Source organism: Balaenoptera physalus (genome assembly GCF_965194825.1).
Source record: "Balaenoptera physalus genome assembly, chromosome: 15".
Classification (NCBI taxonomy): domain Eukaryota; kingdom Metazoa; phylum Chordata; class Mammalia; order Artiodactyla; family Balaenopteridae; genus Balaenoptera; species Balaenoptera physalus.
The window spans coordinates 33,202,879-33,226,293 of NC_138894.1; the positions used below are offsets into that span (position 1 = coordinate 33,202,879).

A 23,415-nucleotide genomic window follows, 5' to 3' on the forward strand; every position below is an offset into this window, starting at 1 on the left:
AGCCCACGCGCTCTGGAGCCTGCACGCCACAACTACAGAGCCCACGTGCCACAACTAGAGAGAGAAAACCCGCACGCCACAACTAGAGAGAAGCTCTCATGCTGCAACGAAGAGCCCGTGCGCCGCAATGACAAAAAAGATCCCACATGCCTTAACGAAGGTCCCGCGTGCCGCAACTAAGACCCAATACAGCCAATCAACCAATCAATCAATCAATCAATCAAGTGGGGCAGGGGGAGCAATACAGGAATTTCCCTGGCAGTCCAGTGGTTAAGACTCCAAGCTCCCAATGCAGGGGGCACGGGCTCGATCCCTGATTGGGGAACCAAGATCCCACATGTGGCACAGCGTAGCCAAAAAAAAAAAAAAAAAAAAAAAAGCAACACTTACCATACGGCATTTACCCCAGAGAACGCATGTTCGCACAAAAAAAGGTACACAAATGTCCACAGCATCTCTCTCAGTAATAGTCAAGAAATGGGAAAAAACTCAGATGTTCTTCAATGGGCAAGTGATTAAACAAACTGAAGTATAGCCAAACCATGGAATACTACTCAGCAATTAAAAAGAAAGCGGCACTGGGACCTCTCTGGTGTTCCAGCGGTTAAGACTCTGCACTCTCAATGCAGGGGGCCCAGGTTCCATCCCTGGTCAGGGAACTAGATCCCGCATGCTGCAACTATATACCCGCACAGCCAAATAAATAAATAAATATATATATTTTCTTTTTTTTAAAAAAAGGAGCACTATTGATTCATGCAATTTGGATGACTCTCCAGGGAATTACATTGATTGAAAAAGGCCAATCCAAAAGGTTACATACTGGGAATTCCCTGGCGGGCCAGTGTTTAGCACTCAGCACTTTCACTACCTGGGCTGGGTTCAATCCTTGGTCGGGGAACTAAGATCGCATAACCGGCAGCGCAGCCAAAAACAAACTTTTTTTTAATTAAGAAAAAAAAAAAAAGGTTACACACTATATGATTTTATTCACATAGCATTCTTTTTTTTTAATTAATTAGTTAATTTATTTTATTTTTGGCTGCGTTGGGTCTTCGTTGCTGCGTGTGGGCTTTCTCTAGTTGCGGCGAGCGGGGGCTACTCTTTGTTGCAGTGCGCGGGCTTCTCGCTGCGGTGGCTTCTCTTGTTGCAGAGCACGGGCTCTAGGCACGCGGGCTTCAGTAGTTGTGGCACGTGGGCTCAGTAGTTGTGGCTCCCGGGCTCTAGAGCGCAGGCTCAGTCATTGTGGCGCATGGGCTTAGTTGCTCCGCGGCATGTGGGATCTTCCCGGACAAGGGATCAAACCCATGTCCCCTGCAATGGCAGGCAGATTCTTAACCGCTGCGCCACCAGGCAAGTCCCACATAACATTCTTGAAATGACAGGTTGCCAGGGACAGATAGGGCCGGGGGACTGGGAGATGGGCCATCTTCCCCAGGGGCTATTTTCCCTTGATCATCTGCACAAAAACTTTAGTGCAACTTTATCCACTGCACTATCAGATCATTATGATTTGGTGGGGAGTGGGGGAGCAGCAGTGGCTATAAAATGGCATCAGGAGAGATCCTGTGGGATGGAAATGTTCTGTATCTTGACTGTGTCAATGGCAATACCCAGGTTGTGACAGTATACTATGGTTCTGTAAGATGTTACCATTGGGGAAAACTGGGTAAAGGACACACAGGACCTATCTCACTATTATTTCTTACAACTGCATGTAAACCTACAATAATCTGTAAACAAAAAGCTTAATCAGAAATGAAGGCAACACATGCCTCTTGTAACAAGTAAAACAATAGCCTGTGGTCAATCTCTTTCTCTACCCGTCCCATTCCCTCCCTCTTGAGATAACCATGCAAACTCACTGCTCATACAAACAGGCATGCATTTAATACTTTCTGTTTACTGTATCAAAATGGGATCATACATACTACATTATTACCCTGCAGCCTACCTTCTTCACCCATCATCCCTATATCATAGAGACCTTAAAAAAAAAAAACTATTTTAAGTGCCAAGCAGGATGGCAGGTATAGAAAATTTTCTGACTAGGGCAAATCTGACAAATGTTTACCGTGCTAATGTGCCATAGCTCAGCCAGGTGCACTCAGTGAGAGCATAATATACAAGTAGCATTCTAAAGAGATCTGCAAAAAATGCAAGGTCTTCAGCAGCTCTTCGAGGATCCCATCCCCCTCTCTGCCTCCTCCATGGAACCATCCCATGGAGGTTTAACAGTTTAATTCCATTTGCCCCCTCCTGCTGTTTGTGCTTTTGTTGTATACTTCTGTTCTACATCTCCACAAGACATTATTATTGTCATTTATTTACAAAACAACATATAAATATAAAGGTGTATGTACCTGGGTATATGTACATATATATATTAAACACACACACAGACTTTAAGTGCTCTTTGCTCTTTCCTGCAGTTCTGTTCTTTTTTTTTGGGGGGGGGGGGCAAGTTTTTATATTGGTAAAGTTCTGTACTACTAGAAATATAAGATTTGAAAAGAAAAATGAGACTTGAGGATTATCTGTGGAGCTTATCCTCATTCTCCTGCTGACGCATTATGTGTTTATAATTTGAGAACTGCAGATAAATACAAACTGGTCTTCTCCATACTTGCTCACTAAGGAATTCCTCATTTCTAGGAAACGTCTATTTCAAGGAAAGGAAACAAACAAAAACACCTAGTGCACTAGATGATTAAAAGGTACACATTTTATAGCCTGAGTTCGAGAAAAAAATTACCCAAGAAACGGCCTTTTTCCCTAGGAGCCAGCTTCTACTAGGGGAGTCTAGGGTTCTCTAGGCAAAGAAAAAAAACTTGCCAGTTTAAACAGAATAACAGAAACGTTCAGCCAATCAAATATACAGAACTCATCACTTGCAGTGAGGAATGAAAGGCCTGTATCAACAGAAAAAATAAATGGCACAGGCAACGTCTGGAACAGAAAACAAACAGGAGGTACTTTAAAAAGCCAAAATTGCAAAGACAGATTAACAGGGTATGAAATTACACGCCGGGCAATGCACCTGTTAAAGGAAAAGAGGCGCACACCAAGTCTGAAGTCTTAAGAATTCGGTGTTTAACATTACTTCTGCATGCTGCCCAGCAGGAAACTCGGGTCCTGGCTTAATCCACAACGCACACTTCATTTAAGGAGGTGAACTGCTTGGTCTGACTCAGTTTCTTATTCTGTAAAATGAATGCAACACAGCTGTCGTGAGTCGCCAAAGAATTCTGCACAAACGCTTTGTAACTCCAAAGTGCTGTGCAAATCAGAGCAGCCCTTCTCTCCTTCACATTCGTTTGACTTGGAATTTCAGAAGTTTAGCTGAAAATATAGACGACTCGGAAGCAAGGGACTGAGAGTGACCCACACAGGTGGACAGAAATGCAAAAACTGGAGCACCTCATACAAACCACAAGAGAACACGTTCACGTGCACACGTTATCAGTAACAGAAAACGCCACCGGTAGCAACCGTAAACCACTGAGAGGACCAGCAACGACATGTGTCCAAATCCAGCCGGCAGCACAGCCTCGTCGGCGGCAGTGCCTTAAACACAGCTCCCCGCACTCCGCGGCCTAACAAGATCCACTTTTTCCAAAAAGTTTAGCAACTTGCCAAGTACGCTGGCATAGTTCACCTTTTTTAATTGCTAAGCAAACATGCAGGAGAGTTGAGACAATCAAGGGAATGTTCAGCCTTCCTCAAAAATAAGATCCAGGAAATTCACGTTTTGCTTGAACAGTTTCATGTCTAAAACTGATCACAAACCTCTGTTTGATGTTGTTTTCTCGCTGCTGGCCAATGAGCCCGGGAAAGACAACGAATTCTTTTCAAACAGGGAGGGCTCTCTGCACTCTTCAGCTAAACCAGCGAGGCTTTACCACCGTCACGTTTAAAATAATGAGGAGGACGCCTCGATGGAGTTTACCGGGCTGCGCTAATCACGAGGGGCCTCGGGCGCCCAGGGCGGGCCCCAGCGCCGGTGGCCGCGGGACCGGACGCCCTCCCCGGGACCCCCCCAGGACCCCCTCCCCGGGACGCGGCCGCGGGACAGGACGCCCCCCAGAACCCCTGACCGGGACGCAGCTGCGGGACAGGACGCCCCCCAGAACCCCTGCCCGGGACGCGGCTGCGAGACAGGACGCCCCCCAGGACCCCTGCCCGGGACGCGGCCGCGGGACACGAAGCTCCCCCCTCCCCAGGAACCCCTCCCCAGAGCGCGGGCCTCGCCGCCGTCACGCGGCACCCGCCGCGCTCACCGCGGGCCGGGAAACCCCTCAGGCCGACTGACCCCCGCCCGCCGCCCAGCCTCCCTCCGGCCCGCGCCGCCCGCCGCGCTTACCGCGTTCTTCTGCATCATCTTGTCCATCTTCTGGGCAATGCGGACCACCTCGTCCTCCATGGCCCCGGCAGGCCTGCCCCGCGCCGGGCCGCGGGGGACGGGAAACGAGCGGAGCTGGCGGGGCGGCGGGTAAGCCCAGGCGTCGGCGAGGGCCCTCAGCAGGCCTGACCGAGGCGCTTCCTCACTCACGGCGACGGCGACGGCGGCGGCGGCGGCGGCGGCGGCGGCGGCGCTCCTCACCCGCAGGCAGCGCCAATCCAGCTCACAGCTCGCGGGGGCGGCGCTCCTCCCCCGCAGGCAGCGCCAATCCAGCTCCCAGCTCGCGGCGGCGGCGGCGCTCCTCCCCCGCAGGCAGCGCCAATCGAGCTCCCAGCTCGCGGCGGCGGCGGCGGCGCTCCTCCCCCGCAGGCAGCGCCAATCGAGCTCCCAGCTCGCGGCGGCGGCGGCGGCGGCGCTCCTCCCCAGCAGGCAGCGCCAACTGAGCTCCCAGCTCGCGGCGGCGGCGGCGCTCCTCCCCCGCAGGCAGCGCCAATCCAGCTCCCAGCTCGCGGCGGCGGCGGCGGCGGCGCTCCTCCCCCGCAGGCAGCGCCAATCGAGCTCCCAGCTCGCGGCGGCGGCGGCGGCGCTCCTCCCCCGCAGGCAGCGCCAATCGAGCTCCCAGCTCGCGGCGGCGGCGGCGGCGGCGCTCCTCCCCCGCAGGCAGCGCCAACTGAGCTCCCAGCTCGCGGCGGCGGCGGCGGCGGCGCTCCTCCCCCGCAGGCAGCGCCAACTGAGCTCCCAGCTCGCGGCGGCGGCGGCGCTCCTCCCCCGCAGGCAGCGCCAATCCAGCTCCCAGCTCGCGGCGGCGGCGGCGGCGCTCCTCCCCCGCAGGCAGCGCCAATCGAGCTCCCAGCTCGCGGCGGCGGCGGCGGCGGCGCTCCTCCCCCGCAGGCAGCGCCAACTGAGCTCCCAGCTCGCGGCGGCGGCGGCGGCGGCGCTCCTACCCCGCAGGCAGCGCCAATCGAGCTCCCAGCTCGCGGCGGCGGCGGCGGCGCTCCTCACCCGCAGGCAGCGCCAATCCAGCTCCCAGCTCGCGGGGGCGGCGCTCCTCCACCGCAGGCAGCGCCAATCCAGCTCCCAGCTCGCGACGGCGGCGGCGGCGGCGCTCCTCCCCCGCAGGCAGCGCCAATCGAGCTCCCAGCTCGCGGCGGCGGCGCTCCACCCCGCAGGCAGCGCCAATCGAGCTCCCAGCTCGCGGCGGCGGCGGCGGCGGCGCTCCTCCCCAGCAGGCAGCGCCAACTGAGCTCCCAGCTCGCGGCGGCGGCGGCGGCGGCGGCAGCGGCGGCGGCGGCGGCGACGCTCCTCCCCCGCAGGCAGCGCCAATCGAGCTCCCAGCTCGCGGCGGCGCTCCTCCCCCGCAGGCAGCGCCAATCGAGCTCCCAGCTCTCGGCGGCGGCGGCGGCGCTCCTCCCCCACAGGCAGCTCCAATCGAGCTCCCAGCTCTGTTCTTTTTTTTTTTTTTTTTGAATTTTGAGATTTTTCATTTGAAGTAAGTCTTAATGCTATTAAATTCACAAATATGCTAATTTAAATACCCAAGTCTATTATCTAAGACACACATTGCAAACACAAATATCTATTCTCTCCACATGTCAGAGCCCATTCATTTCATGGTTTGGGAATGGGGAGAATAGATCCCCTTAAACTGCAAGTCAGCAGGTGTTTCTTTACAGTTAACTTCAGCAAAATTCATACAAAATATTAATTAACAATGATCTTCTTGTTAACTCACAAGGAAACACCTTCAAAGCTGCATTTTGTTAAAGTTTCTGTACTAAAATGTAGAAAAACTGAACTACACAAATATTGAAAAGTTAAAAATTCCTTAATTTTTTATTCCTGGTACCACTACCACAATTTACAGGGCAATATACCTGATGTAATGAAAAGAAAAAGAAAAAGACAAAGCTACAACAGATAAAAGACCTCAGGAATGTACATCTAATTGACACTCCATTGCATTAATCAATAGCTGCACTTTTTGCAAACTGTGGCTAGGACAGTCCTGAGCAAGAAGGGTTTCCTGTTTAAGCTGCAGTAACTTTTCTGACTATGGATCATCGTTCCTTCTGTGGCAGATTTTTACAGTTCCTCTAATGCATTCGGGACGACTGTCTCAAAGTAACCTGCAGCTTTCCTGACACCTCCTCGCTCTCTCTCCTGCCAAGAACTGTAGCCCTTTTCTTGTGAGTTTTGAGAACCTTCTGCTACCATATCCACCACTTCCACCACCAGATCCATAACCACCACCATAGGGACTTCCCGAGCTTCTTCCACCAAAACTGCCTCCCTTCATGGGTCCATCATTTGATTGCTGTTGTCCACTATAATTTCCAAAATCATTATAGCTCCCACCACCACCATAGTTACCTCCAAAATTTCCTCCTTCATTGTAACCATCATATCCTCCACCACCGCCACCATATCCCCCATCTTGGTTTCCATATCCTGGTCCACCACCACCATAGCCTCCTCTACTACTGTAACCAGGACCACCGCCATAGTTACCACCGTCGCCTCCAAATCCGTTCTATCCACCATCACCTCCTCCATAACTACCTCTGCTGCCACCACCTCCACCACCATAGCCTCCTCTTCCACCAAGTTTCCACCACGGCCAAAGTTACCTCCACCACCTCCAAAGTTTCCTCCACGACCCATAAAGTTGCCAGATCCACCTCCACGACCTCTTTGTGATCCAGCAGATTGCGTTTCTTCTTTAGGAAGGGCCTTTTTCACTTCACAATTATGCCCATTAATAGTGTGGTATTTCTGAACAACAATTTTATCAACTGTATCATGATCATCAAAAGTTACAAAAGCAAATCCTCTCTTTTTTCCACTCTGCCTGTCTTCCATAACTTCTATGGTTTCAATCTCGCCATGCTTTTCAAAGTAGTCTCTCAAATTACATTCTTCTGTATCTTCTTTAATACCACCAACAAAAATTTTCTTCACTGTTAGATGGGCACCAGGCTTTACAGATCCTCTCTAGAACCAGCTCTCTTTGGTTCCACTACACACCCATCAACCTTGTGTGGTCGAGCACACATTGCTGCATCCACCTCTTCAACCCAAGAGTAAGTCACAAAACCAAAGCCCCTGGAACGTTTTGTTTGGGGGTCTCTTATCACCACACAATCTGTAAGTGTGCCCCATTCCTCAAAATGTTCTCTTAAGCTATCGTCTGTAGTTTCAAAGCTCAGACCACCAATAAACAGTTTTCTCAACTGTTCTGGTTCCTTTGGATCATGGCCCTCCTCCCCACCCCCCCCGGCGGCGGCGGTGGCGGCGGCGGCGGCGGCGGCGGCGGCGACGGCCGGAGTCGGGCTGGGGGCGACCGGGCGGCGGTTTTACCTCCGTTTTGAGACCGGACTCGCCTCTTCCAACTCGAGTTCAATATGGGACGGAGAGGCCAGCTCTGTTCTATGTTGGGCCATTTTACTTCAGCCTAAAAAAATTTCTTCTAGTATTCCCTAAGGTCTGCTGGGGATCAGTTTTCTTATTTTTCATTTATCTGTATTTGATTTTTTAAAATTGATTCCAATTTTCTGTTGAGATTCTCCATATTTTAATCTATTAATCCCCATCTTTTACTCTCAATATAGTCATTTTAAAGTTCTGTGCTAACTCCAGAATCTGAATTCCCTCTAAATCAATTTTTCTTGTTTTGTTTTTTTTTTTTTTTTTTTTTGTCTTAATTTTTAGTCACTTTTTCCTGCTTCAGGAATTTCATAATTTTTGATTGTGTGCTGGACATGGTGAATAAAAAATTCATAGAGACTGAAGATGCTATTACTTTGAACCAGAGAAGATTTACCCCTTTCTCTGTTAATCAGAGTGGCTGATCATTTCAGTCATTTCAGGAATTTTACTAGGTCAGAACTGGGTTGGAGCTTTACTTGTCTCATCCTACCTATGATTTTTCCTGATTTGTGGCCTCCCTGGATTTTTGCTGTGAGCCTGACAGGTCTTTGATTCTTCAATAAATACAGTCAGTTATTGACTTCAGTCTTTCAGATGTTTGAATTCAGCTCTTTAGGCTCTCAGTTCTCACAGCTTCAGAGTATGGCAAATGTAAGGAGAGACCAGCTATGTATTTGTTACCGTTACACTTTCTCAATGAAAATTTGTCTCATAAACACTGAAACATTGCAGATGATTTCACTTTTTCTGACTCAGCCCCCTTCTTGGGGATGGCACTTCTGGGTTTTTACTGTGAGTCTGGTAGGTCTCTGATTCCTCACTTTGGAAAGTTCTCTCCCTCAGGCATTAGGTATTTAAGCTTCCTGCTTTCTATAGGTTCAAAAACTGGCAAATGTCTTGAAGAGGAGACCTAATGATTGTCACAGGCCCCTTTATCTAGCGGGATTTGGTTTGTTCGTGCCATGACTGTGCAGGAAATTTCACTCTGCTTTCTTGGCTCAGTCCCCCATCATCCTGTACCACCCTGACACTAAGGAAATGTCCTGTGGGGGAAATCGGCTTGACATTCTGCTAGATTTCACTCCATCATGCCAGCAAATGAGTTCATCAAAAGGTATGGTGATTTCTCTTTTCCAGTGGAGTATGTCTCCCTACACCAAACCCCTGCTCCAAATCTCTAAATGTCCCTCTCTAGCATACTAGTTGATATTGTTTCTTGATTGCTTCCTTAGCTCGATGATCCTTTATTCAAGTTTGTTTGCTCGTTGCAGCAGGAGTGATGGCCTGTGCCTACCTAGTGCAGGCATATTATTATGGAGATATGGCTTTGGTCCCAGACACCACAATAAGGAGAATATCATAAGAAAGCAAGTCACACGAGTTGTTTGGTTTCCCAGTGCATGTAAAAGTTATGTTTATGCTATACTGTAGTCTATTAAGTGTGCAATAGCATTATGTCTAAAAAAAGTACATATCTTAATTTGAAAGCAGACTTTAAGAATGCTACCCATCATCTGAGCCTTCAGCAAGCTGTAATCTTTTTGCAATAGTAACATCAAAGATCACTGATCACAGATCATGTAACAAGTATAATAGTGAAAAAGTTTGAAATATTGTGAGACTTACCAAAACATGACATAGAGACACGAAGTGAGCAAATGCTGTTGGAAAAAATGGCACCACCAGTAGAGCTGCTTGACACAGGGTTGCCACAAACCTTCAATTTGTTACAAAAAAAAAAAAAAAAAAAAAAAAAGCATTATCTGCAAGGTACAATAAAGTGAAGTGCAATAAAGTGAGGTATGCCTATATATCCTGCCTCAAAGTAGAAATCCTATTTAGATCACCTTTAATTTCTCTCTATGATATATTAATAGTTTTCTGTTCAGGGTTCTTACATTTTTTATTACACTTATTATTAGGTATATGATGTTTTGATGATAATGTAGATGGCATATTTTTTAGTTTTTAATTTTATAACTTTTCAGACACAGAAAAATGTTAGTGGAATTTTTTAATGTTTGGTCTCTTATCTGGCAACTCTTCTAAAAACTAACTGATATTCTAATAAGTTATCTGTAGATGGTTTTGGATTTTCTGTATCCTTAATTATATCAAATATGGAAAGTGACAGTATTATTTCTTCCTTTCTTAGCCTTATATTTCTGATTTCTTTTTCCTGCCTTACTGCTAATGCCATTTAATACTTTTACTAACAGGTTGAATAGAAAAGGTAAGAGTTGGCATTCTTATTTTGTTCCTAATCTTACAGTGGACATTCTCCACATTTCACTATAAATAGGATGGTGGCTCTAAAGTTTTTTGTAGTTTCCCTTTGCTATGAGTTTTTAATCATACATAATTATTGAATTTTATCAAATGCTTTATCTGACTATACTGATATGATCATATACATTTTCTCCTTTATTTTATTCATGTGGTGCATGACATTTATTGATATTTGAATGTTAACTCACCTTGCATTTCTGGAGTAAAACAACTTGGTAGGAATTCACACACACACACACACATTCACTCACTCACACACTCTACATTTGATTGTCTAACATTTTGTGTATGATTTTTGCTTCTGTATACATAAAGGAGATGGGCCTATTTTCTTTTCTCATAATTGTCCTTTTAATTAGTGAATAGTATATAGAGGGTAGAGATTTAAAAGACCTTTTAAAAGGTCTTCTTCTTCTGTGATATAATACAATACAGTATTACTCCATTTTTTAAAAATGACCTTTTTTATTTTCAAATAGTTTCAAATCTGCAGAAAAGATACAAACAGAGTTCCCTTTACCTCTCTCCCAGTTTTTCCTATTGCTAACATCTTATACTACCATACTATATTTTTCAAAATTAAAAAGCCAACATTTATACATTACTATTAACTAAACTTAAGACTTTTTTTGGATTTCACCAGTTTTCCTGTTAATGACCTTTTTCTGTTCTAGGACCCAATCCAGTATATCACATTCCACTTAGTTAGTTGTCATGTCTCCTTAGTCTTCTCTGGTCTATGACAGTTCCTCATTCCTTCCTTGTTTTTTATGATTTTGACAGTCTTGAGGAATATTTGTCTGATATTTTGTAGAATTGTCCTCAGTCTGGGTTTGGCTGATGTTTTTCTCATGATTAGACTGGAGTTATAGGTTTTGACAAAGAATACCACAGAAGCGAAGTAACCGTCTCATCACATCATAACAGAGAGTATGTAGTGTCTCCGTGACATCACTGGTGATGTGAAACATCATCACTTGCATAACATGGTGTTTGCTTGGTTTCTCCACTGTAAAGTTACTTTTTCTCCCATTTTATACTCTCTTTGGAATTCAATCATTAAGGCCAGCCCAGGACTGGACTTAAGGGGAAGATTAAGCTTCACCTCCACCTCCTTGGGGAGGAGATGGATGCCGGCGGGGGGGGGGGGGGGTGGCGGGGGGGAGGTTACCTACATATGGAATTCTTCTGTTGGCAAGATTTGTCTTCTCCCTCCCTCCTATTATTTATTTATTTATACACTCATTTATTTACTCCATTATGTTTTAATATGGATTCTTTATCATCTATATACATAATTACAACCTTAAAAACCTCTGGTTCCCCCACTGACATATAAACTCTTTGAGGAAAGGCTCTGTTTCTTTTTTATTTTTGTACACTCTATGCGTTTAGCATAGTCCCCTAATTTATAGTGGACTTCCAGTAATTATTTTGTAATGGATATCTTTCCACTTCAACTGAAAAGTACCCTTTCCTTATATAATAGCATTCTAAATCCAAAATAAAAGTAGATTTTAAAATAAGTAAAAGTAAACTCATGCATGATCACCCTGTAATAAGTATGTAAAAAAGCAAAGGGTACTGCAGAAATAACTTAACCATTGGAGTTGGATGTGTCTCCAAAAAATATTGAAGCCACATTTGGAAAGAAATTACAGTATTTGATAAGCCAAGGATATGACCTGCTGTGTGCTTTCCCTTTTTTGTTCAGATCACCAAAGGAGATTAAGACCCCGTTTTCTCCCGTCTCTGGAAAATTATCATCTGATGCAGTCACTCAGATAACAACAGAGAGTCCAGGAAAAGCCATGTTTTCATCTGAGATTTTTGGTAATGCTGAAGATCGTGGACATGATATTCCAGAGCTCAGTACACAGAAGTTGGGCAAAGTTCCTGTCAAGTTTGCTTCATCATCTTCAGTCCAACAGATTACTGTTCTTCATGGCACAGATGGTAAGAGAATTTTAGGTCACATTACCAACTTTTGTGTGTCATTAACCAATAAATTTCTTGATTGGGTCTTTCTAGTTAGAAAACCTAATTTTAATTTTAAGCATTAGGTTGTACATGATGATAACATCTTTTATTTACATAGCTATGAAGAGAATATAATTTATTATGTTTTTACTTCAATTTCTAGTGAAGTTAACAACCTATGTGAAACTCATGCTACTTGTGGCTGACGTATTTTCAACTCATAATACTTGTCATAAGAATGCAAGTAGTTCATGAAAACATAAAAACTATAGAGGTTCAATTTTAGGGAGGTAGATAATTATTTGGCATTGTTTCTTTTACTATTGTTTTGCATGAGACAGTGAACAGATAGCAAACACAATACCAGTCTATTTCTTGCTCAAGAAACGTTGAGCAGGGACCCAGGTTGACTGTGACTCTGCTTTCTTTAAAACATGGAACCTTGGATTCATCATCATAGTCAACTGGAAGGGACGAAAAGCATGGAGGAGCACATGTTGGGAGGCTTTTATGGTCTAGGCCTAGGTGTGGCCCACATCACTTTCCACTGACTAGGAATAGTTTAGCTGTGCTTTCCAGGATGAAAAAGAAATGAGTTTTGGTGAACAGCTAGCAATTTCTACCATAAGGTCTACAACATTTAGAGTGTTCCTATGCTATCATGACAGTGATATTTTTATAGTGCTTACACTATATAACATTCAAAATTATAGCAAGTTATTTTCTTTTTCAGACCAGTAACTGGAAAGTTAAGTTCCCATTCTACCTCCAAATGAGGGTGGGAACTTTCAATTACTAATTTTAAAGTATTCAACAGTTTGTACAAATCTATTCAAAATAGATTTTAAGTGTTCCTACTTGTGCAAAAAGTTTATCTGTCTGTAGGTATAAATGGAATATGCCTAAATGTATAAAGAAAATTGCTTAGTTCCACATTTAAATTGCACTGAATTTAATTTGAATAAATACATTTATATGTTGAAATGGTTATATTTCTTTTCTTTTTTTTTTATTTTATTTATTTTATTTTGGCTGTGTCGGGTCTTCATCGCTGCGTGCAGCCTTTCTCTAGTTGCGGCGAGCGGGGGCTACTCTTCATTGCGGTGCACGGGCTTCTCATTGCGGTGGCTTCTCTTGTGGTGGAGCACGGGCTCTAGGCACGTGGGCTTCGGTAGTTGTGGTGCATGGGCTCAGTAGTTGTGGCTCGCGGGCTCTAGAGCGCAGGCTCAGTAGTTGTGGCACATGGGCTTAGTTGCTCCGCGGCATGTGGGATCTTCCCGGACCAGGGCTGGCACCCGTGTCCCCTGCATTGGCAGGCGGATTCTTAACCACTGAGCTATCAGGGCAGCCCGAGATGGTTATATTTCTTATACACTTTTATTGTGAAATAAAATTATGCCCCCCAAATGTATAGTCTAATCAATATCACACAGAACACCTTTAATGTGTCAGTTACCTATTGCCACCGTGATACTGTATAAGAACCTCGAAAATCTCAGTGCTTTATAACAACAGACATTTGCTTTCCTCACTCATGGGCTTATGAGTCCGTTGGAGTTTGGCATCAGGATGCAAAAACGGTTTGGGTCTGTTCCACATGCCTTGTACTGAAACCCAGGCTACTCTGGGCTATGCTGTTTTCATGTTGGTGGAAGAGCACAGGAGAGGAAATCCAACTGTGAAAGTGTATTTTATACCTCTTCTGACATCAAATGGATCAGTCTATAGAGAGCCCACAGTTCATGGTCTTACCTTTACATACAGGTACTTGGTAGAAAGGACTCCTTTAAAAGAGAAATATTATTTGGTTTAATAATAAAATATTTTTAACTCTGTGGATTCAGAAGTAAAATTTTAAAAAATATTTTAAAAGTATACAGAATAGGGCTTCCCTGGTGGCGCAGTGCTTGAGAATCCGCCTGCCAATGCAGGGGACACGGGTTCGAGCCCTGGTCTGGGAAGATCCCACATGCCGCAGAGCAACTAGGCCCGTGAGCCACAAATACTGAGCCTGCGTGTCTGGAGCTTGTGCTCTGCAACAGGAGAGGCCGCGATAGCGAGAGGCCCGCGCACCGCGATGAAGAGTGGCCCCCGCTTGCCGCAACTAGAGAAAGCCCTTGCACAGAAACGAAGACCCAACACAGCCAAAAATAAATAAATAAATAATAAAAATAAAGGAATTGCTTTAAAAAAAAAAAAAAGTATACAGAATAGCATGTTGAATTTATGACTATGTGTCCACTGCTCTGAATTAACAAATTAAGAGTAATATGCTATATGTTTATATTTAGTTCCATTTGCAAGTTTTTTGAAGAAATAAATTTTATGGTTGGACTTTCTTCTTTACCCTTCTCCAGTCCTTTCTTTCTCTCCCAGGAACAACCATTATTTGCTGAATAGTCGCTTCTTCCCCCAGAGATAGGCAGTCCAAAGTAACTTTAAGACTTCTGCATCCAAACATAAAGTTGTTGAGAATTTCAAAAAGCCACTTATCTTGCCTCTGAATTCTCCATCTCCACATGGTAACCATTCTTGCTCTGGGTCCATTGTAATTCTGCCCAATTGTTGTTGTCCATTTTCTGCAAACTTTGAACTAAATGGTAAATTTAACCATCACCACCAAGCTTTATATACACTGGTGGAGGAAGAAAACTACTAAGTCAATATCCTAACAATAATGACTACAGCAACGTCCAAAGAGAAGTAGAGGCTACAACCTATTTTTCCTGTTATTTAAATTCTTCCAGCCTCTATACATTTCTTCATTCTCCTTGAATTCAGCCAGGTTCTCATTGGCTGGGGTTTTGCCTGATAGGTTGGTACAAGTGTTCCTAAGTAGTCTAAGGCTTTGCTAGCCCTGCATAGGTTTAAGGTAATTTTTTGTTAATTTCTATGACCAGGCTTGGTAAAGTGGTCCCCTAGGTGTAAGCCATACTCCTACTGACTTTCTTCTTTTAAGGTAACCTTATTTCTCCCTGATAGTTAAGGTCAATTGTAGTTTTAGTCAACACTATGGCATCCTATTCCCTGTATTGTTTCAGTGACATAAAGAATGTAAAATGACTAGATGGCTCCTGTCTCCCGGTAGAAGTGCCCCTCCCTTATTTCTAAGATCTTCCATCAAACAAAGCAGAGTCACAGAGATAGAAAGCAAAAGATTTTAAAGGCTTCTGCCTTTGTTCCTAAATACATGCATTCTGTCTGTGGGATAGGCAAGTGCCACATGTGGTTCTGAGCACATGCCGTATTCAGTAAGCTAGCATTCCAGCCTCAGAAAGTGATGCCTCCCAGCTTGTGCCATGACAGTTATCAGTAAATTGTTCACTCGCTTTTTTGTTCTTGAGTTTACCATAGCTGTGGGTGATCAGGCTTGTGAGGAGAACAGTGACTCCCTTTAGGCGTCAGCCTTTTGTCTCATTTCCTTCACTATGAAGTCAGTTCCTTGGTTGGAAGCAGGGTACTAGTAATATGGATTCCATGTCAAATCATCAGAATCATGGAGTGGCCAAGGATGGTAACACAATTCTAAGTAGTTTATAAGTTGTTATTGCATCCAGAATGAAGGAGATCTCATTCTACTCTGGGACTATCAGACTCTGTCTAGAGTATTTTGATTTTTATAAACTAGACATGGGCAACTAGGAGTCCATCTAGAGGTGATTACAGGATGCAAGAGAAGACCATGGTCCATAAGGATAAACTGAAGAAGCTGTTGTGTTTAATCAGGAGAAGTGGTAGCTATCTACAAAATTCTATTTGAATGAGCAGTACAACCCCATGAATACTGAGGAGTAACCTAAACAAGAATTTTATAGGGCTCATGTGATGGCAATACTAATCCTTTGTGTAGGCATAGAAAAGGACAGTAGACTAAAAGGAGGGATGGGATATTTCTGAATGGGAAAATTGAATATTTAAAGATGTCATTTATTCCCAAATGAATTTAAACTCTAATGTAATTCTACTCAAAATTCTAATGGAATTGTTCTTTTGAACTTGTTTAATTGATCTTAAGTTTTTTCAGGAAGAATAATAAAGAAAATACTGGAAAAGAAGAGTAATGGGGAGGATAAATTTTAGCAGCAGCCAGTGGAGTGTTTTCATGGGATGCCTGGAAGTTGCAGACATTATTCTCACCCTTGACCTATGGGCCCAGACTCAGTCATATGTCCATACATGTCTGCAAGGGAGATTGGGAAATACAGTGTACAGATGAGCAGTATGTACCCAGCTAAATATCAAAATGCTGTTACAGAGACAGAGTTTCTACCACATCATGAAAGAAAAACAAGTGTATAGAAAAAGATTTCAGGGACTGCCCTGGTGGCGCAGTGGTTAAGAATCCACCTGCCAGTGCAGGGGACACGGGTTCGAGCCCTGGTCCGGGAAGATCCCACATGCCGCAGAGCAACTAAGCCCGTGCTCCACAACTACTGAGCCTGTGCTCTAGAGCCCGCGAGCCACAACTACTGAGCCCATGCTCCACAACTACTGAAGCCTGCATGCCTAGAGCCTGTGCTCCACAACAAGAGAAGCCACTGCAGTGAGAAGAGTGAGAAGCTCGCGCACCACAACGAAGAGTAGCCCCCCACACCGCAACTAGAGAAAGCCCGCGTGCAGCAATGAAGACCCAATGAAGCAAAAAAATAAGAAGAAGAAAAAGATTTCATCTTCTATAATAATCAAATTACTACCATGTCACAGACATTTTAGAAAGAATTTTAGCAGTTAGTATTTAAAAAAACGAAACTTTATAAATGACATAATTTTTCACTCTGAAATCAGGAAACTTATGTGAAATGGGGCAGCAGGGGAGAATGGGTATGCTATGAACAGGAAGTCTTTATTACAGAATTCTTTATTATTGAAAATTTAATCCAGCCTAAATTTTTAACATTATGAGAAGGGTTAAAAACACTTAATGTGTAGTAGAATGATAAAAAATGTGAAGATAGGAAATAAAATGAATATTTTATTATCAATGTAAAGTAGAAAAACTGAATTCCACATTATACATACTATACACAACTATGTAAACAAATAAGCAATACAGAGGAAAGACCTGTAGAAATACATTAAAATATTAATAATAGTTATCTTTGAGTGGTAAGACTTTGTCTTTTTTATTTCTGTGTATTTTTTTAATATTGAGAATTTATACTTTTATAATGGAAAACTTATTTTGAAAATCTGCCACATAGAAGAGAATTAGATTTACTTTCTATGACTCTGGAGGGAGAATCTTCAAAGATCAGTAGTAGGGGTTAACAACGACCAGGTTTGGGTTCAATAGAAGATAAAGTGTTTCTTAGTTAGAGCCATCTAAATATGGAATAGATTGCTAAGAAGTCGTCTTCTCAATGAATCCTACCCTTACCACTCTATTTAAACTGCATCCTGCTGCAATTTCCCAAATACTTCTAATCTTCCTCAGCATTTTCTAATTTTTTTGGGGGGGGAGTGGCTGTTTTGGGTCTTTGTTGCTGCACACGGGCTTTCCCTAGCTGTGGTGAGTAGGGGCTACTCTTCGTTGTGCTGCATGGGTTTCTTATTGTGGTGGCTTCTCCTGTTGCAGAGTGCGGGCTCTAGGCGCACAGGTTTCAGTAGTTGCAGCACGAGGGCTCAGTACTCGCAGCACAAGGGCCCTAGAGCACGTGGGCTTCAGTAGTTGCGGCACATGGGCTCAGTAGTTGTGGCGCTCGGGCTCTAGGGCGGGCGGGCTTTGGTAGTTGTGGCACGCAGGCTCAGTAGTTGTGGTGCACAGGCTTAGTTGCTCCACAGCATGTGAGATCTTCCCAGACCAGGTATCGAACCCCTGTCCCCTGCATTGGCAGGCAGATTCTTAACCCACTGCACCACCAGGGAAGTCCCAGTATTTTCTAATTTTTTATGTCACTAATAATTTATAAAAACACTAGATGATTTACTTATTTAGTATGCTAATTGTTTACTGTCTATCTCCCTCTTCTAGAATGCTAGTTTACTGATACATTCCAAGAATCTTGACCACTGCTTGGCACATTAAAGGTACTTAATATTTGTTCAGTTAATTAATAAATGTTTTCTTATTAATTATTCTGATCTTTATGTCCTTAGGCCAGCCTTTACTGTTGCCATATAAGCCTTCTGGTAGTACAAAGATGTACTATGTTCCCCAATTAAGACAAATTCCTTCATCTCTGGATTCCAAGTCAGACACCACCATTGAGAGCTCACACTCAGGTATTATGCAGAAATTATTCAAAATTTTACTTTTTGAAATTTTATTTGTGGATTGGCTGTTTAATTCTGGATGACATATGAAAGCTCAGTGCTATTTAATCTTTAAGTGAAACATGGAGATTTTCATGACACAGTCTCTGGTTCAGATAGGTGAGTTATTTGGTCAGATGTATTGTGTACACTCAAACATTTGATAAATATTTGAAGAAAATTGTATGAACAGTTACTTGTTTGGGTTAGTGGACTCCATCTAGGACAAAGGTTTCCAAGTTTTCTCTGTTCACAGTCACCTTAGTGTTTGGGTGATTTCTTTTCTCATCATCGTGGGGATATAAATCATCAGCAGCATATAAATACATGAAGTATTTTTTCAGATACTAAGCTATTATGTTATTAGGGTATAAAAATACTTACCGTTTTGATCTTACAGCTTAATAAGCAAAAATATTTTTGGTTTTGTGTTTGAAAGAAAACATTTTACTTTGTTCAGAAATATGCATAATTACTTGCTAACGAGATATGTGTGGCTATTAGGGCACAGTTTCTCACACCTTGAGATGAGATTGGACACAACCACCCTCATTTATTGCTTTTGTTACAGAAACTGTCAAAAATCCAACTCTGCAGAGATACAGACAGCAGCATTGAAAGGAATGTAGCAGTATCTAATGTTGAAACTTTAAACTATCTTTAGCTATTAGTTTTTGTCCTGTACACCAGATATTACATATCACTGTTTCTCTAGAGTTTTAAAATATCCCACAACATCCCTGTGAGATCACCACAATAGAACTGCAGATTTAGAAAATGAATAGCATCCTGTGGAGGAACTGAATAAATATTTTCTGTGGAAAATTATAAGGATACGGAGTTGGTATGGTGCGGGGTTTTGATTGTTGGGATAACATATTGATTGGTCCACAGGAGTTGACTTGGTTCCGTGTAGATATAAATTGTTCATGATTTGTCAATAGACATCTTTATAGGTGTAGAAATTAAAAAGAAAGTAGTTGTCCCTGGTCTTATGCAGATTTTCTGTTAATTTTAAGAGGACCCAACTAGTATCTAATGGTAACTGAGTTAAAGCCCCTGATATAATTGCTCCTGATTTCCCACTGTGATGCCACTGAAAAAAAGAACCACAAAATGCTCATATGTTAGGATTGATTATGAAGCCTATAACCAGGAACTGGAAGAAATTTTCACTACCTGCATGGCTATGATTTTAAAAACTCACTTAGTGGCTACGAGACATAAAACAAGCTTACTTAATTGATTGTAGGTAGGAAAATCTTTTATCTCAGTCTCACTTTCAGCCCCCTAGTTCAGAAGACAGAATGTACCAATAGAAGTGTAATCAGGTGTTCCAGTATTTTTTGAGGCCTCCTGTGTACTTCTATTCATTTACATCCTAACTCTTCCCTTTGGAGACATTAACTTTGAGAAAAATTGGACAGTAGTGGGAAGAGGAAATGACTACTCAGGGATGGTACACTGTATCCTGAGAAATACTGTCCGTATAAATAAAGTACTGAATGCATCAATTAGACAAGAAGAGATCTGTTGGCTATATATACTTGAGGTTGTCATTTATCATGTTCTGCATCTATTCTGAGAGTGAGGGAGTTGACAGAAGAAAATAATAGTTTCTTAGACCAGTAGAGCTGATCTAGCTGAAAGCCTAGGAATTGTTCTGATAGATAGTGTCTATTAGTGTGTTGTGATTCTATAGATACTAGAAAGATCCAACTAGAGTTTGGGGCCAAGGGCAAGTCATAAACCGTTGCAGATATTTGGACCAAATAATTTCTCCTCAGTTGAGAATGAGTAAACAATTGAACTCATAAAATTCTTTTAAAGACAAAAACAAAGGGACTTCCCTCGTGGCGCAGTGGTTAAGAATCCGCCTGCCAATGCAGAGGACACGGGTTCCAGCCCTGGTCCGGGAAGATCCCACATGCCACAGAGCAACTAAGCCTGTGCGCCACAACTACTGAGCCTGCGCTTTAGAGCCTGCGAGCCATGACTACTGAAGCCCGCATGCCTAGAACCCATGCTCCGCAACAAGAGAAGCCACCGCAATGAGAAGCCCGCGCACTGCAACGAAGAGTAGCCCCCGCTCGCCGCAACTAGAGAAAGCCCGTGCACAGCACCGAAGACCCTACACAGGCAAAAATAAAAATAAATAAATTAAAAACAAAACAAAAACAAAAAAACAAGGCAAAGGTAACCTCGCAAAGAAAGAGATAGATGTTAGAGATTTACTCATTAGGTCAAGTAACACTCTGAAGTAGTAACAGGATTTCATTTATATCTGACAGTAAGTTCTGTGAAGATAGGTACTATGCCTTTTTTTTTGTAAGCCATTTTATACCTCATACCAATATATAATATAGATGTTATTTTGATATTCATTTAAAGACATTTAAATACTTTATGTACTAGTACTGTCAATAGGAGCAAAAAGCCATGGGGAGAGAACTGGCTGGGAGTTTTAAAACAAAGTGAGGAGTTAATAGCAGAAAAAAATGGTGGAGTAAAGACCTCCAACATTTTGCCCTGTGATAAAAGCAACAGAATTTTGGCAAAACTTTATGGAAAACTTTTCCAAAACTCTGGAAATTAACCAAAGGCTTGTAGCTTTTGTAGTAAGCATTTATTCAAGAAAAATGGCTGAACCTTGATAAGAATAGTAATAAGCTTGTGGCATTTTACCTTGCCCTATTCTCATTGCCATACTCAGCTCAGTGATTGATAACCTTGAAAAATATCAGCCTGCATTCCCAGGACTGGAGGGAGCAGAACAGAGCTGGACCTCTTTCACAATTTCATTCCCAAAGAATTGTCAGTATTTGACCTGTCTGATGGCTCTCTGGAAGACTCCACTCAAAAGGCTTATCTTTATTCGACCTTACTCAGAGCTATCCAGTGCGTATGAGCCTCTGTGTCTATGTGTGAGGTGTTTGTCAAAAAACACTTACAGGCAAGTGTTTTATTTTAGTTTCTTAAATATTTATTTATTTAATTTATTTATTTTGGCTGTGCCGGGTCTTAGTTGCACCACTCAGGATCTTCGTTGCGGCATGCGGACTCCTTAGTTGCAGGACCTAGTTCCCTGACCAGGGATCGATCCCAGGGCCCCTGCATTGGGAGCTCGGAGTCTTACCCCCTAGACCACCAGGGAAGTCCCCAAGCAACTGTTTTAATGTCACAATGCATGAGGCAGTGGATAACACTTGAGACAAACAATAGACTAACCAAAAGCTTTATCGGAAAAACTGAGGATGAGATGTCCATAGATATGTTGAAAAGCACTGATATATTCCTAGGACTCTAGAAGACCACAAGTGTGCACAGGCCTGAGTGCATGCTCAGGAAAGATCTGAGAGGGGCCTACCCTTTACCTTTGGCTGCCCTTGAGGCTCTGGGCAAGAAGAAAGGGAAGGCTAAGGCCGAATTGATAACTCCCTGCCCTCAGCGTTGATGGCTATGTGCACGTAGTCCCTCGGCAAAGACTGGGAGATTTATTGTTTCTAGATGTTTAAGGATATCTCCATCTAGGCATTAGCTGACCACTAAGCTAGTTGAGTGGCAGCTTCAGTAGACTTTATAGAATTTGTTCAGAAAAGTTACTTAAAAAAAAAAAAACAGCGTAAAGCAACAGCAGGAAACCCTAGGGAGGTAGTAGACTCTGATTTCCAGGGTTGTCACATTATATTTTTTAAGATGTCCAGTTTTCAACAAAAAGTTACAAGATATGGAAATTCAAAGTAAAAAAATATATATATGGACCATACAAAAGAAAAATAGCAGTTTAGAAACTGTCTGTGAGGAATCTCAGACATTGGACTTACTAAATGAAGATGTTAAAATAGCTATTTAAAATATGTTCAAAGAACTAAATGAAACCATGTCGAAAGAAGTATAAGAACAGTGTCTTACCAAATAGAGAATATCAATAAAGAGAAATTACAAAAAAGAACCAAATAGAAGATCTGTAGTTGAAAAGTACAATAACTAAAATAAAAAATTGACTGGAGAAAGCTCAGTATCAGACTTGAACAGGCAGAAGTATGAGTCAGTGAACATGAAGATAGGCCAATTGAGATTATCCAGTGTGAGAAACAGAAAGAAAAAAGAACGAAGAGAAATTAACAGAATCTCAGAGTCCTATGGGACACCTTCAAGCATCCTATTATACACATAATGGGAGTTCCAGATGAAGAGACAGAAAAAGAGACTGAAGGAGTATTTGGAGAAATAATGGCCTAAAATTTCACAAATTTGATGACTGCTGTTAATCTGCACATCCCAAAAGCTCAAGGAAGTCCAAGCATGATACAGTCAAAGAGAGCCACATCTACATACATCATAAACCATCAAATGACAAAGACAGTGTTAAAGCAGCAAGAGCGGAGTTATCATGTACAAAGAATCTTCAATAAGACTAATTGCTGATTTTTCATCAGAAACCATAGAGGCCAGAAGGCATTGCAATGACATATGCAAAGAGCTGAGGAAAAAAACCTGCCTACCAAGTATTCTGTACCTAGCAAAACTACCCTTCAGAAATGAAGGAGAGATTAAGACATTCTCAGATAAACAACAGTTGAAAGACTCCACTGCTAGCAAACTGACCCACAGAAAATACTAAAGAGATTTTTTTCAAGATGGAATGGTGAACACCAGACAGTAACTTAAATCCACATGAAAAAAGTACTAAAGGTAACTACATAAGGAAATACAAAAGACAGTATAAATGTATTTTTGTTTGTAATTCAGTTTTTCTCCTATATGACTTAAAAGACAAATGCAGTATAAGCAAGTCCCAAATACACACAAAAAAAACTAACAGAATTAAAATGATAAAACCTGACACTATATTTTTAAATAAATAAATTTATTTATTTATTTATTTGTATTTTTATTTTTGGCTGCGTTGGGTCTTCGTTGCTGCGCGCGGGTTTTCTCTAGCTGTGGCGAGCAGGGGCTACTCTTTGTTGTGGTGCGCGGGCTTCTCGTTGCGGTGGCTTCTCTTGTTGAGGAGCACGGGCTCTAAGTGCATGGGCTTCAGTAGTTGTGGCTCTTGGGCTCTA

The 23,415-nt window shown here is 42.9% G+C and overlaps 2 long non-coding RNA genes and 1 pseudogene across 10 annotated transcripts in view; 2 read left to right on the forward strand and 1 right to left on the reverse strand.

Annotated features, from left to right (window-relative positions):
- The window catches only part of LOC309643390, a 2,123,356-nt gene that overhangs the window by 521,193 nt on the left and 1,578,748 nt on the right, over positions 1-23,415 (reverse strand). The window lies entirely within an intron of this gene.
- The window catches only part of LOC309643462 (uncharacterized protein C2orf78-like), a 185,810-nt pseudogene that overhangs the window by 108,793 nt on the left and 53,602 nt on the right, over positions 1-23,415 (forward strand). The window lies entirely within an intron of this gene.
- LOC309643395 lies at positions 13,471-23,007 on the forward strand. Its single transcript, XR_014253708.1, has 2 exons — positions 13,471-13,969; positions 14,300-23,007. It is a non-coding gene; the product is annotated as an uncharacterized lncRNA (long non-coding RNA).